The sequence below is a fragment of the Tupaia chinensis genome, unplaced genomic scaffold (assembly GCF_000334495.1).
Source record: "Tupaia chinensis unplaced genomic scaffold, TupChi_1.0 Scaffold000078_1, whole genome shotgun sequence".
NCBI classification, from domain to species: Eukaryota; Metazoa; Chordata; class Mammalia; order Scandentia; family Tupaiidae; genus Tupaia; species Tupaia belangeri.
In genome coordinates this window covers 11350276-11364779 of record NW_006159539.1, presented here as the reverse complement: position 1 = coordinate 11364779, position 14504 = coordinate 11350276, and the positions used below count along the sequence as shown (strand labels likewise).

At 44.4% G+C, this 14504-nt stretch overlaps 1 long non-coding RNA gene across 1 annotated transcript in view; it reads left to right on the top strand.

Moving 5' to 3' along the window:
• LOC102475450 (uncharacterized) overlaps positions 1 to 13549 on the top strand; it is a 77475-nt gene extending 63926 nt beyond the window's left edge. The window contains exons 3-5 of the long non-coding RNA XR_001369892.1: positions 1654 to 1854; positions 3203 to 3321; positions 13416 to 13549. This is a non-coding gene — a long non-coding RNA (uncharacterized LOC102475450). The remainder of the gene's footprint in view (positions 1 to 1653; positions 1855 to 3202; positions 3322 to 13415) is intronic.
• Positions 13550 to 14504: the final 955 nt, after the last annotated feature.

Genomic DNA, 14504 nt, shown 5'->3' with positions numbered 1-14504 from the left:
AGGGAGGATGGCCATGCCGCAATCCCTTCTCCTCCATTCTCCTCTCGGGATCTTGGGCATGCATGCACACGCGCCCGGCGTGAGTTTAAGCCACCGGGTCCGGGACGCGAACCGCGGTCGACTACGTGGGAATCTAGCGACATAGCCATTACGCTAACTGCTGGTTCCCGTTGCCTGAATTTCTGAGGGAATCTTGCCCCCAGAAACCAGCATTTGGTTGAGATGCCCCGTGTACCTGCTTTTAGCTTCCCTCTGTTCCTGGCGTGATCTGTGTAGACCATTTCCTCACGTTGCCTCTTGCTATTCTTTCTAATTGCCCCTTAATGTCCTTTTTTCCTCGTTTAGGCAATTTGAAGTGGAGGGCATGTGTAGCTTTGCATAATAATGCACCGCGAAGGCATTTCGGGGAATACATTATTCGGATTGTTTACATGCATGGTTCAAATTTACTGGCAAATTGCACGAGCCTCCGTTTTTACGATGGAGCTGCCAGGGAGGCGCCTTCTGGGTACACCTCCAAACAGACGTCAGCCCTGCTACCCCTCGCCAACCCTTCCTCTGTCCTGTTCCTGCCCTGTCGCGCCTCCTTCCTTTCCCGACCCCCGGGGAACTCTGCAGCGCTGTTCAGCCTTTTGCACCTTCAGTGCAGACATCTCCCGGGTCCTCCCCAGAGCTGCCCCCTACAAAGGTGAGATGCGCAAAGGCATAAATCTCCACCGGTATAATTTTAGACACTGCAGCAACTGGGAAGGGCGGCTATTTTTGGCGGTGGGACTTTCTCCTTGACCCGATGTGCTATGGCTCTGCCTGCTGTGAGTGTGGCCGGCCAACCCGGCACGCGGTCACATGAGCCACGTGTTTGCCATTCCTGGGGGTGGCGTCTTCATTTCTCTGCCGAGCCGTCCCATGCTCACCCAGAATTCCGTGTGTCCCAGCGAGGGCAATGAACTAGCCATCTGCGTTCACCGAAGACTGTCACAGGATGATGCTCCAAGGGCTGGCCTGGGCCACTCTGGAGGGGCGGTACAGATAGAACGACTCTCTTCCACACTGGGGGCGGGGATTTCTGGTCCAGTTTCCGTGTATCCTCAGCCATCATGTTTGTTTGCTTGTTTAAGAATTATTTATAGGAACCAGCAGATAGCTACGTTGCTGGACTCCCATGTGGTCGACCGTGGGTGGCTTAAACTCATGCCGGGTGCGTGTGCGTGCGTGCCCAAGGTCTCAAGAGGAAAATGGAGGAGAAAGGATTGCGGTATGGCCATCCTCCCTGGGGGGTGATTTCGCCCTATAGCAAAAACAAACAAACAAACAAACAAACAAAAACAAAACAAAACAAAACAAAACTCTCCAAAAAAAGAGAATTATTTATTTAATTTTATGTATTTATTATTATTATTATTCAATTTGAAGAGTGAGATACAGAGACAGAGAGAGCAGAGAGAGGAGAGTGAGAAAGCAAGCTGCCAGGTCCAGGATTTGAACTGCGGTCAGTCATGTGGGAATCCAGTGTCTCAACCCCCATGCCCCTTGCCGGGCCCCCAGCCACTATGTTTTATCAGTTACTCAGCGGTCATTCTGAGTCATTCACTCTCTGAGCAAGGCGAGTCGGGCGGTCTCCAGGCCACAGTGTCTGACCATTCCCACCTACAGGGCCTCAGTGGAAGCCGCTTCCTCACCGGGATTCTGCTGACCACCCTGGTTGCTGTCTTCCCACCCATGCTTCTGATGCAGCTGCTGTCTGTGGACACCCCACGCTGCCCGGGAAGTGAGTCAGAACTCCTGCAGCTGATGATGGAACAGCGACAAGAAGATGTGAACGGGGCCAAAAATAATAGCACTTTCCAGATGAAGGTAATATGAGAGCCAAGATCATCAGTGGGTAGGGTATCTTCTTAGCTTTATACCCTAAAAAGTGCATGAGACTTGAAGAGGTACAGGAAGGAGGAATTAAGCCGGTGAAGAATAGGGAAATGGGAACAGTTTTTGTATTTTTTTTTTCTTTAAATATACAAAGGAACTGAGTTTCTTTATGTCAAAAGAGAGAAAACAGGCATTTTTTAAAGAGATATTTTTGCTATAGGGCACGTGATGCAGAGAGACGGAAAGATACAGAGAGACAGAAAATGAGAAATCACCCCCCATGGGGGTTGGCCATGCTGCAATCCCTTCTTGTCCATTCTCCTCTTGGGATTTGGGGCATGCATGCCCACGCACCTGGTGGGAGTTTTAATACATGTTCAGGTGATCTGTCATGCAGAAATAAACCACTGCACTGGACAAAGTTGATTCTCAAAAAATATCTATTAAATTTAATTCAGTAATGGGGAGGGGAGTCCTGCTGGGCCTGAGACTCGAACCACGGTCGCCTACAGGGAGTCCAGCAACATAAACCATTACTCTGTGAGGTCTTTTACAGATATGGAGAGATCCCTGGCTCTCTGGATGATAGGTCTCTTTTCTCTAACTCCCCAAACCATTTTTAAAAAGGGGAGAATTCTGGACGTGCAGAGTGAGAGACAGACTGACAGACAGCTTCTAGGACATAAGGAGAGCCTGACTAAGGAACAGAAAATAACGGAGGAGAAGTCAAAAATGGAGAAAAGGGTGAAGAAACCATGTGGCCTCCCCTCTGCATGACACATCCCCTGAAAATGTATTAAAACCACAGCAATCACTTTGTTATCCTGCATCGTGGATCTGCGCGTGGACTGGTACCAGCCGGGTGCCTCTCACGCTGTCTTTCTGATGGTAGCCAAGGTTGGCCCACCAGCTTTAGGGCTTTGTCTTTCGCTTATCTGGAGGCCGGTGTTGGCCGCCACTGCGACCTCAGTTGGGGCCGTCAGCTCATGGTCATTGCACAGGACTGAGCATCCTCATCTCATCCTTGCACTACTTACATGGACACTCAGGGCTCCAAACATGAATGTCCCAAGAGACCAAGGTAGGGGCCGGCAGGTGGCATGATGGTAAAAGCACTGGACTCCCATTCCCCTTCCCTACCTATTTGTGAGTCCCTTGCCAGTTTTCAGACTACTGAACCCTCGTCCCTTCCCTGTTTCATTCCTCCGTTGACTGCACGAAGTCTGTCTTTTCATTTTGGTTTTCTCCTTTGTGCCCACTGTCTCTTGCCTTCTAAAACCATACCTTATGTTCCACGAGACTCACGCCTTCCTCCTCTGCTCCCTTTGTTTTATCCCAGGGCGAGCTGTCCAGCAGAATGTCCCAGGACAATGGGTCCCAGTGTATCTGACAGCTGCATCTGCACCAGACGCCAGACATGGCGTGGACATCTTCACAGGAGGCTTTGCTCTGATGCAGGTGGGGTTTGCTGTTCAGCTGCTGACCTTCTTTGGGAAGCATTTCCTACATTCCATCATCGTGCAAAATCCTCTTCATCGGGACCTTCTCTCCATGATCACTCCATAAGCATTTGGTCCCTTCCTGCTCCTTCTTTCTTTTTTTCTTTCTTCTCTCTCTTCCCTTCCCTTCTCTTTCATTCTCTCTCTCTAACTGTGTTGCCTGGACTGGCCTTGAACTCACAATCCTCCTGCCTCAGCCTCCTGAGTTCTTGGGATTATAGGCAGGTACAAATGCATCCAGCTCTGGACATTCACTTCTATTACTTATTACTTTATTTATCATTATTATTTTTTAAAGAAATACTAAGTTTTGTTTATCACTGTTTTTTAATCTGACCAGAGAGAGACACAGTGAGAGAGAGAGAGAGAGAGAGAGAGAGAGAGATAAAGTGAGAAAGCAAGCTGTCAGGTCTGGGGCTTGAACCGTGGTCCACCATGTGGGAGTCCAGTGTCTCAATCACCATGCTACCTCCTGGTCCCTAATTTATTATTTTTTAAATAATTTGCTATAGGGCATGTACACTCACCAGAGAGAGACAGAGAGAGAGAGAAAGTGAGAAAACAAGCTGCCAAGTCTGGGACTCAAAACGCCAGTCTGCCATGTGGGAGTCCAGTGTCCTTAACCACCATGCACCTGCTGGCCCCTGGACATTCACTTCTTAATTCCTATATAGTTTGGTTTCACTTTCTTCCCTTTAGTACAAAAGCAGTGTACGTCCACTTCAGAAGATCTAGAACACACGGAGGTGAAAATAAGAAAACTAACCCAGTGGATTGGAGCGCTGTTATTACCATGATTTGGGCTTTTCTCCATTTTTCTCTACTTTTTGTTGTTGTTGTTGTCATTGTCATTTTTTGTTTTGGCCTTACCATATCATGACCCTCCTGTCCCATGCTCTCAGTTGTCAAGGACCATAGGCACGCAACGCTGTCTAGCCTGCTTAGGAATTGAACCTGGGCCTTGTGTGTCACTAGGCAGGGCTGCCCTCCCACTTATTTATGCTTTTTGTTTGTTCTTTAGTTCTTTTTTTTTTTTTTTTTTTTTGCTATGGGGCATGTGTGCTTGCTGGAAAGTAAAGGAGAGAGAGGGAAAGTGATGCATCGCCTCCCAGAGGGGATGGCCACACAGTCATCCCTTCCTCTTTATTCTTCTCTTGGGATTTCAGGCATGTGTGTACTTGCACCTGGCATGTTGCAAGCTTCCAGGTCCAGGATCAAACCACACTGCTGGCTGTGTGGGATCCAGCCAACTTACCCTCCATGCCACTGGCTGGCCCCTGTTTATGGTTTTTACATATAAAAAATATCATCACCACTGAGACAATCAGTGCTCTCCTCCATGCCACTTGCTGTTTTGTACTGAACTTTAAAATTCTACTGAACTTTAATCCTTGACCCCAGTTGATCGGAGCAGGAGTGGACACCTAGCTGGGCTGGTTCCTACTCTTTCTTCCCTTGAGAAGAAATCAGATACTATCTGGGACTGGAACTATAATTTTGCTTTTTTAAAAAGAATTGTTTGGGAACCAGCAGTTAGCGTAATGGCTATGTCGCTGGACTCCCACGTAGTCGACTGCAGTTTGCATCCTGGACCCGGTGGCTTAAACTCATGCCGGGCGCATGTGCCTGCATGCCCAAGATCCCGAGAGGAGAATGGAGGAGAAGGGATTGCGGCATGACCATCCCCCCTGGGGGGTGATTTTTCACTTTCTGTCTCTATGTCTCTGTCTGTCTGGTGAGCACACGCGCCCTATAGCGAAAACCTCTCCAAAAAAAAAAAAAGAATTGTTTTATTTAACTTTATTTATTTATTTATTTATTTGTTTTAATTTGACCAGAGAGAGAGAGAGAGAGAGAAAGAGAGAGAGAGAGAGAGTGAGAAAGCAAGCTACCAGGTCCAGGACTTAAACCACAGTTGGCCACACGGGAGTCCAGCACCCTTAACCACCACACCACCTGCTGGCCCAAATATAATTTTGCTTTGAGGTGGGATTAGAAGCTGTACCTCGAAACCTGAAGCTTGATTGGAGATGGTGGTTTGCAAGGGATGAGAAAAGAGACACGGTGAGAAGTAGAGGCAAAGAAGACTCCTAGGGGCATAGGCTCTTCGTGACCTGCAATGAATTTTGTGGGCTAGCTTGCATCTACCTCTCAGATAATCTTATTTTTTTTTAAAAAAATATTTATTTAATTTTATTTACCATTATTACTATTACTTTTAAAATTTGCTACCGGGCATTTGTGCTTACCAGAGAGAGACAGAGAGACAGAGAGGGAAAGTGAGAAAGCAAGTTGCCATGTCTGGGACTTGAACCACAGTCGGCCATGTGGAAGTCTAGTACCTTAACCGCCACACCACTTGCTGGCCATGATATTCATCTTTTTTTTTTTTTAAGTATTTATTGTTATTGCTAATACTATTATTGTTTAATATGACCAGAGACAGAGAGAGAGAAGGAAAGTGAGAAAGCAAGCCACCAGGTCCAGGACTCAAACTGCGGTCAGCCATGTGGGAGTGTCCAGTATCTTAACTACCACTCCACCTGCCGCCCCCGCCTCACATTCAGCTTTAACTGAGCACTGTCCACAGGATTCTGGTATTTTGATCTAAAACTTCTTGTGTAACATGACCTGTTTTCTTTCCCCCCACTAAATAATACGTCATAATTTTTTTTGCTATCATCATTTACTTTCCTACATTTTCATTTTGGTGACTGCACAGGGCATGCTCTGAGTCCACCAGTGTTTCTGGGAGAAGAGCCATTGATGGGAGAAGCTTGAGCTCTGGGGTTAAATAGTACTGAGGTTGGGACCAGCAGTTGGCGTAATGGCTACATTGCTGCACTCACATGTAGTCGACCGCAGTTCAAGTCCCGGACCCGGTGGCTTAAATTCACGTCGGGGGCGTGTGCGTGCATGCCCAAGATCCCAAGAGGAGAAGGGATTGCGGCGTAGCCATCCCCCCTGGAGAGTGATTTCTCGCTTTCTGTCTCTCTGTCTCTCTCTGTCTGTCTGGTGAACGCACGCGCCCTATAGCAAAAACCTATAAATAAATAAATAAATAAATAAATAAATAAATAAATAAATAAATAAATAAATAAATAAATAAATAAATACATACATACATACATACACTGAGGTTAAGTGCTTACACTGATACCTGTTTGCCATGTGATTTGGGCAAATAATTTAAATGCTCTACTTTGCAGTTTCCCCATCTGTCAGAGGAGCATAACAATGAGGTTCGATGATAATAATAAATCCTGACGTTCCCAGAACGTTATCTATTATATCAGTAAAGATTCAATAGATTCCATTATTAATGATCGTACGTTATTAATAACTTATTAATATTAAGGATCACACGTCTGTCCTCTATGATTGCTCACGTAATAACCTCCTTCCCATTTTCAACATAAGAAACAGAACGATAACAGACATCCTGACGGTCAGTTATCTGTGCATGATTATTTCTTGAGAGAAGTATCGAAGAGTTGCATTATTAGATCAAAGATTATGGGCATAAAAATTAAAAAAAATTGTAAGGTTTTTGCCATATGGCGTGTGCACTCACTAGAGAGAAACAGAGACAGTGAGAGGGGAAGTGAAAAATCACTGCCCAGGGGGAATGACCATGCTGCAATCCTTTCTCTTCCATTCTCCTTTGGGATCTTGGGCATGCATGCACACACGCCCAGTGTGATTTTTAAGCCACCAGGTCTGGGACTCAAACTGTGGTCGACCATGTGGGAATTCAGTGCTCTAACTACTATGTCACCAGCAGCCCCTAAAGATGTTTTTAAAACATGTATTGTTGGGCTGACCTGTATTGTGGTGATTAAGGTGGCTGGATCCCATATGGCTGACTGCACCGTTTGAGTCCTGGACCTGGCACCTTAAGAAACACGCTGAGCAGGGCCCAGCAGATGGTATAGTGGTTATGTCACTGGATTTTCGCATGGCTGGCCATGGTTCAAGTCCTGGACCTGGTGTCTTGAAAATCACACCAGGCATGTATGCATGCATGCCCAAAATCCTGGGAGGAGAATGGAGGAGAAGGGATATGGTATGGCCCTCCCCCATAGGGGATGATTTCTCACTTTCCCTCTCACTCTCTCTGTCTCTCTCTCTCTCTCCCCCTGGTAAGTGCAAGAGTCCTAAGACAAAAACCTCTTTTTTTAAAAAAAATAAATAAGGACCAGCAGTTAGCGTAATGGCCATGTCGCGGGACTCCCATGTAGTTGACTGCGGTTCAAGTCCCGGACTCGGTGGCTTGCTTTCTCACTTTCCCTCTCTCTCACTCTATACCTCTCTGGTCAAATGAAAATAAATAAGATTCAATCAAATAATTTTTTTTAAAAAAATGAAACAAATACAAAACAAAAAAGAAAAACACATATATTTCATTGCTCTCTCTGAATCTTCTGTTATACATCACCCCAGCCGTTAAAATCTTTTTGACCGCACCTTGTTTTTTCTGTCCAAGATGCGGTCTATGCTCACCTTGCAACAAAATTAAAACAGTGTTCTATTGGCCATTAGAGCTGGGGGTCTTTCAAGTAAATTTAATGAACTCATTTAGCTATTCACTTACATGTCAGGTGTATAATAACCTAGGTTTATAGATAAGGTTCTATTTTCAGAGCCGTCTGTAGTATTGCCAAGCATTGAGTGGGTTTTGCAGCCATTATATGCAGAGTTCCAGATGGTTCTAAGTCAGTCAGATATTGACTGAGTTTACAATATCTATAAAATTGTTCCTCTCTAGAAATGGGGACATCTGGAGTACAAATATCTCTAGCCAGTGGCCTGCCTGGAACGAACTTCCCATCTGCAAGTCCTACTCTGGCTTTAAGGCTCAGGAAAATACCAACATCTTTAACCCACCTACTGTGCTGGGCACTTTGGGAAGACAAAGATAACTCAGCCTGGCCTTTGTCACCAAGAAGCGTGCTCTGGAGTGAGCGGGCAGCATAGTGTTTAAGGTGCTAGATCCCATAGGACTGACTCTGTGGTTTGAGTCTTGGATTTGGCACTTGAAAAACACGCTGGGCATGAGACCAGCAGATGGCATAGCAGTTATGTGCTGCAATCCTTTCTCTTCCATTCTCCTTTGGGATCTTGGGCATGCATGCACACACACCCAGTGTGATTTTTACTAACTACTATGTCACCAGCAGCCCCTAAAGATGTTTTTAAAACATGTATTGTTGGGCTGACCTGTATTGTGGTGATTAAGGTGGCTGGATCCCATATGGCTGACTGCACCGTTTGAGTCCTGGACCTGGCACCTTAAGAAACACGCTGAGCAGGGCCCAGCAGATGGTATAGTGGTTATGTCACTGGATTTTCGCATGGCTGGCCATGGTTCAAGTCCTGGACCTGGTGTCTTGAAAATCACACCAGGCATGTATGCATGCATGCCCAAAATCCTGGGAGGAGAATGGAGGAGAAGGGATATGGTATGGCCCTCCCCCATAGGGGATGATTTCTCACTTTCCCTCTCACTCTCTCTGTCTCTCTCTCTCTCTCCCCCTGGTAAGTGCAAGAGTCCTAAGACAAAAACCTCTTTTTTTAAAAAAAATAAATAAGGACCAGCAGTTAGCGTAATGGCCATGTCGCGGGACTCCCATGTAGTTGACTGCGGTTCAAGTCCCGGACTCGGTGGCTTGCTTTCTCACTTTCCCTCTCTCTCACTCTATACCTCTCTGGTCAAATGAAAATAAATAAGATTCAATCAAATAATTTTTTTTAAAAAAATGAAATAAATACAAAACAAAAAAGAAAAACACATATATTTCATTGCTCTCTCTGAATCTTCTGTTATACATCACCCCAGCCGTTAAAATCTTTTTGACCGCACCTTGTTTTTTCTGTCCAAGATGCGGTCTATGCTCACCTTGCAACAAAATTAAAACAGTGTTCTATTGGCCATTAGAGCTGGGGGTCTTTCAAGTAAATTTAATGAACTCATTTAGCTATTCACTTACATGTCAGGTGTATAATAACCTAGGTTTATAGATAAGGTTCTATTTTCAGAGCCGTCTGTAGTATTGCCAAGCATTGAGTGGGTTTTGCAGCCATTATATGCAGAGTTCCAGATGGTTCTAAGTCAGTCAGATATTGACTGAGTTTACAATATCTATAAAATTGTTCCTCTCTAGAAATGGGGACATCTGGAGTACAAATATCTCTAGCCAGTGGCCTGCCTGGAACGAACTTCCCATCTGCAAGTCCTACTCTGGCTTTAAGGCTCAGGAAAATACCAACATCTTTAACCCACCTACTGTGCTGGGCACTTTGGGAAGACAAAGATAACTCAGCCTGGCCTTTGTCACCAAGAAGCGTGCTCTGGAGTGAGCGGGCAGCATAGTGTTTAAGGTGCTAGATCCCATAGGACTGACTCTGTGGTTTGAGTCTTGGATTTGGCACTTGAAAAACACGCTGGGCATGAGACCAGCAGATGGCATAGCAGTTATGTCATTGGACTCCTACATGACTGACTGCGGTTTGAGTCCCAGACCCAGTAGCTTGAAGCTCACGCCAGGCATATCAAGATCCCTGGAAGAGAATGGATTGTGGCATGGCCATCCCTTCTCTGGGTAGGAGGGTGGGTTATTTCTCACTTTTCCTCTTACTGTCTCTGTCTCTCTCAGGTGAGTACACATGCCCTAAGGCAAAAGACCTCTAAAAACAAACAAAAACAAAAAAGCACGCTGGGTGCATGTATATACATGCCCCAAATGCTGAGAGGAGAATGGAGGAGAAGGGGTTGCAGTGTGGCCATCCTCCCTGGGTGGGGGGTGATTTCCCTGTCTCTGTGTCTCTGTCTTTCTCCATGCCCTATGACAACAATCTAAAAAACAAAAATGGTGGAGGGTGAAGCATGTAAGGCGGAGGGTGTAGCAGGAAGAGGGGCTGGGTCTGGGCACAGACCTGCTTGGTTAATGGGGGGCAGAGAAGCATGGCAATGAGCTTCAGTATTTGAGGGAAGGGCTGAGACAAAGACTGGGAAGCATGCAAGTGGCAGCTCAGGAGCACACTGACAAGCAGAGGTAAGGATTTCAGATTTTTGTCATGCAAAAATGGCATGGGGTGGGGGCAGCAGGCGGCATGGTGGTTAAGAGTGCTGGACTCCCACATGACTGACTATGGTTCGAGTCCCAGACCTGCCAGTTTGCTTTCTCACTTTGTCTCTCTCTCTGGTCAAATGAAATAATAATAATAAAAGTTAAATAAAATAATTTGAAAAAACCCTTGCTTTGGAAGATTGCTTGATTAAGAGCTAAAACAATTTCTAACGGTGCCCTGACTCCATGCTGGCACTATGCAAAGCACACCACTGTGTGCAGAACCTCACTAAATGTTGACTCGAAGCCCATGAGACATGTATTATTTTTTTGTTTGTTTGTTTTAGTTTTTTGCTATAGAGAGTGTGTGCTTGACAGAGAGAGATAGAGACAGAGAGAGAGAAAGTGAGAAATCATGCCCCAGGGGGGTGGCCAGACTGTAATCCATTCACCTCCAGTCTTCCTCTCAAGATTTTGGGTTCACATTCACATATTCTTGGCACGGTTTTTAAGCCACTGGGTCCAGTACTTGAACCATGCAGTCTACCATGTGGGATCCAGAGCCTTAACCTCCATTCCACCTGCTGGTCCCAGACATATATTTTATTTACTCTTTAAAAGAATTATTTATCTTACTACTATTTTTTTAAAGAATTATTTAACTTGATTTACTCATTCATTTATTTTAATTTGGCCAGAGAGAGAGAGAGACAGAGGAAGAGAGAGAGGGAAAATGAGAAAGGAAGCCACCAAGTCCGGGACTCGAACTGTGGTCAGCCATGTGGGAGTGTCTAGTACCTTAACCACCATGCCACCTGCTGGTTTCACTATGTTTTGTTTTTAACAATTATTTATTTAATTTTATTTATTCATGTATTTATTTAACTTTTTAAAAAAAATTTGAAAAGAGAGAAGAGAGAGAGAGAAAGAGAGAAAATGAGAAAGCAAGCCACCAGGTCTGGTACTCAAACCATGGACAGCCATGTGGGAGTGTTCGGTGTTTTAACCATCATATACCACCTGCTGGTGTTATGTTTTTAATTTGACCTGAGAGTGAGAGGGGGAAAGTGAGAAAGCAAGACGCCAGGTCTGGGAGTTGAACCACAGTTGGCCATGTGAGAGTCCAACATCTTAACCACCATACCACCTGCTGGCCCTTTCTCATCATACTGGTGAGAAAACCCAGACACAGAGAGATTGGTTCAGTGACGTCTCCTAGGTCACAAGCAGTAAGTGAGAAGTGAACTCCAGTCTAACTGCAGGGCTGGCAATGTAAGCATTGGGGTGCTCCACTCCTAGATGGATCAGTGCTTCAGAACGGTCACCCCGGTCGCAAAGTCAGGGTTGCATTGGGCAGATGCGGCAGAGAGGGCAGGCTGCTGGGTCTCAGTGCAGTGGTGAGGCTGGAGAGGAGGGGGGCCTTGGTCCAGGCAGCCGTAGGGCTGTTATGGAGGGGCTGGATGTGTGTGAGCACTGAGTATCACGCACCAGCAGGACCCTCCCTGACGGAGCGCCCGGCCATCACGGATTTGTTTTCTCCTTCAAGTTCTCAGAGCGTTCATGTCTTTTTTCTAGGCCTTCCTTGGGCCATGTCCCCATACAACTGTGTATCTCTTATCACGTCTAATCTAGCTTAAAATTCCTAAGAAGGAGCAGGAGGAATTATGCTTTATTTGCCTATATATATATATATACATATACACACACATATATAATGTATTATATATATCCATTGCTGAGTACAGTGCTTTGGTAAATGAATGAATTCCAAAATGATCTTTTTCAGATCATTTCTCCTTATGTATGCATTTTAGAAGTTAGTGGCAAGTTAAATACTTTTCCTTTTTTTTTTTTTTTAAATAGGAAAATAATTCCCTAACACAATCTACTTTATAAAATATGAGGGAAAGAAAGACGGGGCAAGTTGTTTAAAAGCAGCAAACCCTTTAAGAGTCAATGTCACATTTATTGCTATAAAATATTTTTCTCTCTCTGCTAGACATCTGGTTCCCATTACATACAGTATTGGGTACTTGAGTTCCCTAGCCATCTTGCATACCAAGCAGTGTGTAGGCAAAATCAACCCCCCCATCAGCCAGTACGCATTCGCACTATGTAATTCTTCCTTTATATTTACAGATAACTCTTCTATCACCAACTTCATTCTTAACCCATACACTTTCAAAGTTATTCTGTTCCTACTCACCTTCAAAACCGAATTGCCTACATCTGAGAAAGGCAGACCTTCAAAACCCTGCTTTCGTATGGTCCAACGATCAATAATCTGGCAGTGAAGTCAATGAAACATCTAAATCTTAAGTCTATATTTCCTAGTAACATTGACCCAGAAATGAGAAACACAATATAGAAGGTTTGCTAATGAGTCATGAATTTCATTATAATTGCTTCCACATTCAGGATCGCTGCCTTAAACCACCTAATCTTGACATATCCTGCAACAATCCCATGTGCTGTAAATGATTTTGTTTTATTTCTTAGGTTACTGGGAAGGGCTTATTTTCTAGTTCATTTCATCTTCTTAAAGAAAACCACACATGCGTGTGTCCACACACACACACAGATGTGCACACACACACACACACACACACACACGCATCACTGGGGCTTTTGCCTCAATCTGTATTTTTTTGGAAATGAAATAATTATGAAACAAAAAGGAGCCCTCATCATTTGGTTTGGAAATAAAAATAAACACATTTAGAAAGAAAGTTGCAATGTGGTCTATTTTAGAGTTCTCATTTAGGTCTCTGAGAACTAAAGCCAGAATTAAGCAAGGCTCGTGAAGTGACAATCTGTCCCCTTCTTGGACTTGGGGATCTGTGACAGAATGGACAGACACAAGTAGCATTCAGTATAGTAATAATGGAAAATTAAATACGACTTTTAAAAACTGCTCCCATTATAAAGTGATCTATTAGCGTTATACGACTTCAGCACTTAAAGTGACTGATTCTAATTGCAGGCGTTGGCCCAAAGCAAGCATTAAAGAGCTACAGGATCTTGAAGGTATTTTATCTCTTTGGGGACATTTTAAACTGGACTTTCTTTGGAATGAAGCTTTATTCCAGCCACACAAAAGACAGCATGGAAAGAAATCTCCCCGTTCTGCTAGATCCAGAGGTAATTATAGTTTCTTCTTCTTTGATTTATGAATCAATAAGTCAGATGCTAAAAGCGTTTTTGCATTTATTTCTCCTTTTCTTTACTAAGAAGAACTCTGTATGGTTCATGTATTTTCTCCTGAAGAAGTGAAGGTGGCTGCCCTTCTCTGAGGAGCGTTTCCAGCAAGCAGAGAGGCTCTGGTTATCACACTGTCTCCATCAGACTCTATCCTGGACAAGCCAGTGCGTCTCTGAGATGAAGCCACCATGCCCTACCTTGGGCTGAACTTAATTTACCTATTATCGCAAAACTACAGGAAGTGGGGCTAGCAGACATCACAGTGGTTAAGGTGCTGGACTCCCACATGGCTGACCTTGGTTCAAGTTCCGGCCCTGGTGGCTTGAAACACACCAGGTGTTTGTGCATGTGTGCCCAAAATCCTGAGAGGAGAATGGAGGAGAATGGAGAAGGGATTGTGGCGTGTTGTCTTTGTGGCGGGCGATTTCTCGCTTTTTGTCTTTTTATTTCTCTGGCAAGCACCTGTGTCCTATAGCAAAAATTTACGAAAACAACAAAAACAAAAACAAAAGCAAAAACCTACAGGAATTTGTGAGCAGGTACAATTCTTAGATATACCTACTAAACAGTTAGGATTTCCAAAAGAAAGAGAATATGAAGGAATTTTTTTTTTTGTCTTTGATTTTTGGCTTTAATGCTTGTGATATCCACACACCTTTTCATAATTTTTATTTCATTGATATGGAAGCTTATTAACTCAATCACATGAGAAATTGCAACGCTTTAGGCTTAAGGAATCCTATTGAACTTACATGTTTAAGCAGTTTAAGAGCTATTGAAATTTTACCTTCATCTGTATGCACATGCATTTTCCTTCCTTCCTTCCTTCCTTCCTTCCTTCCTTCCTTCCTTCCTTCCTTCCTTCCTTCCT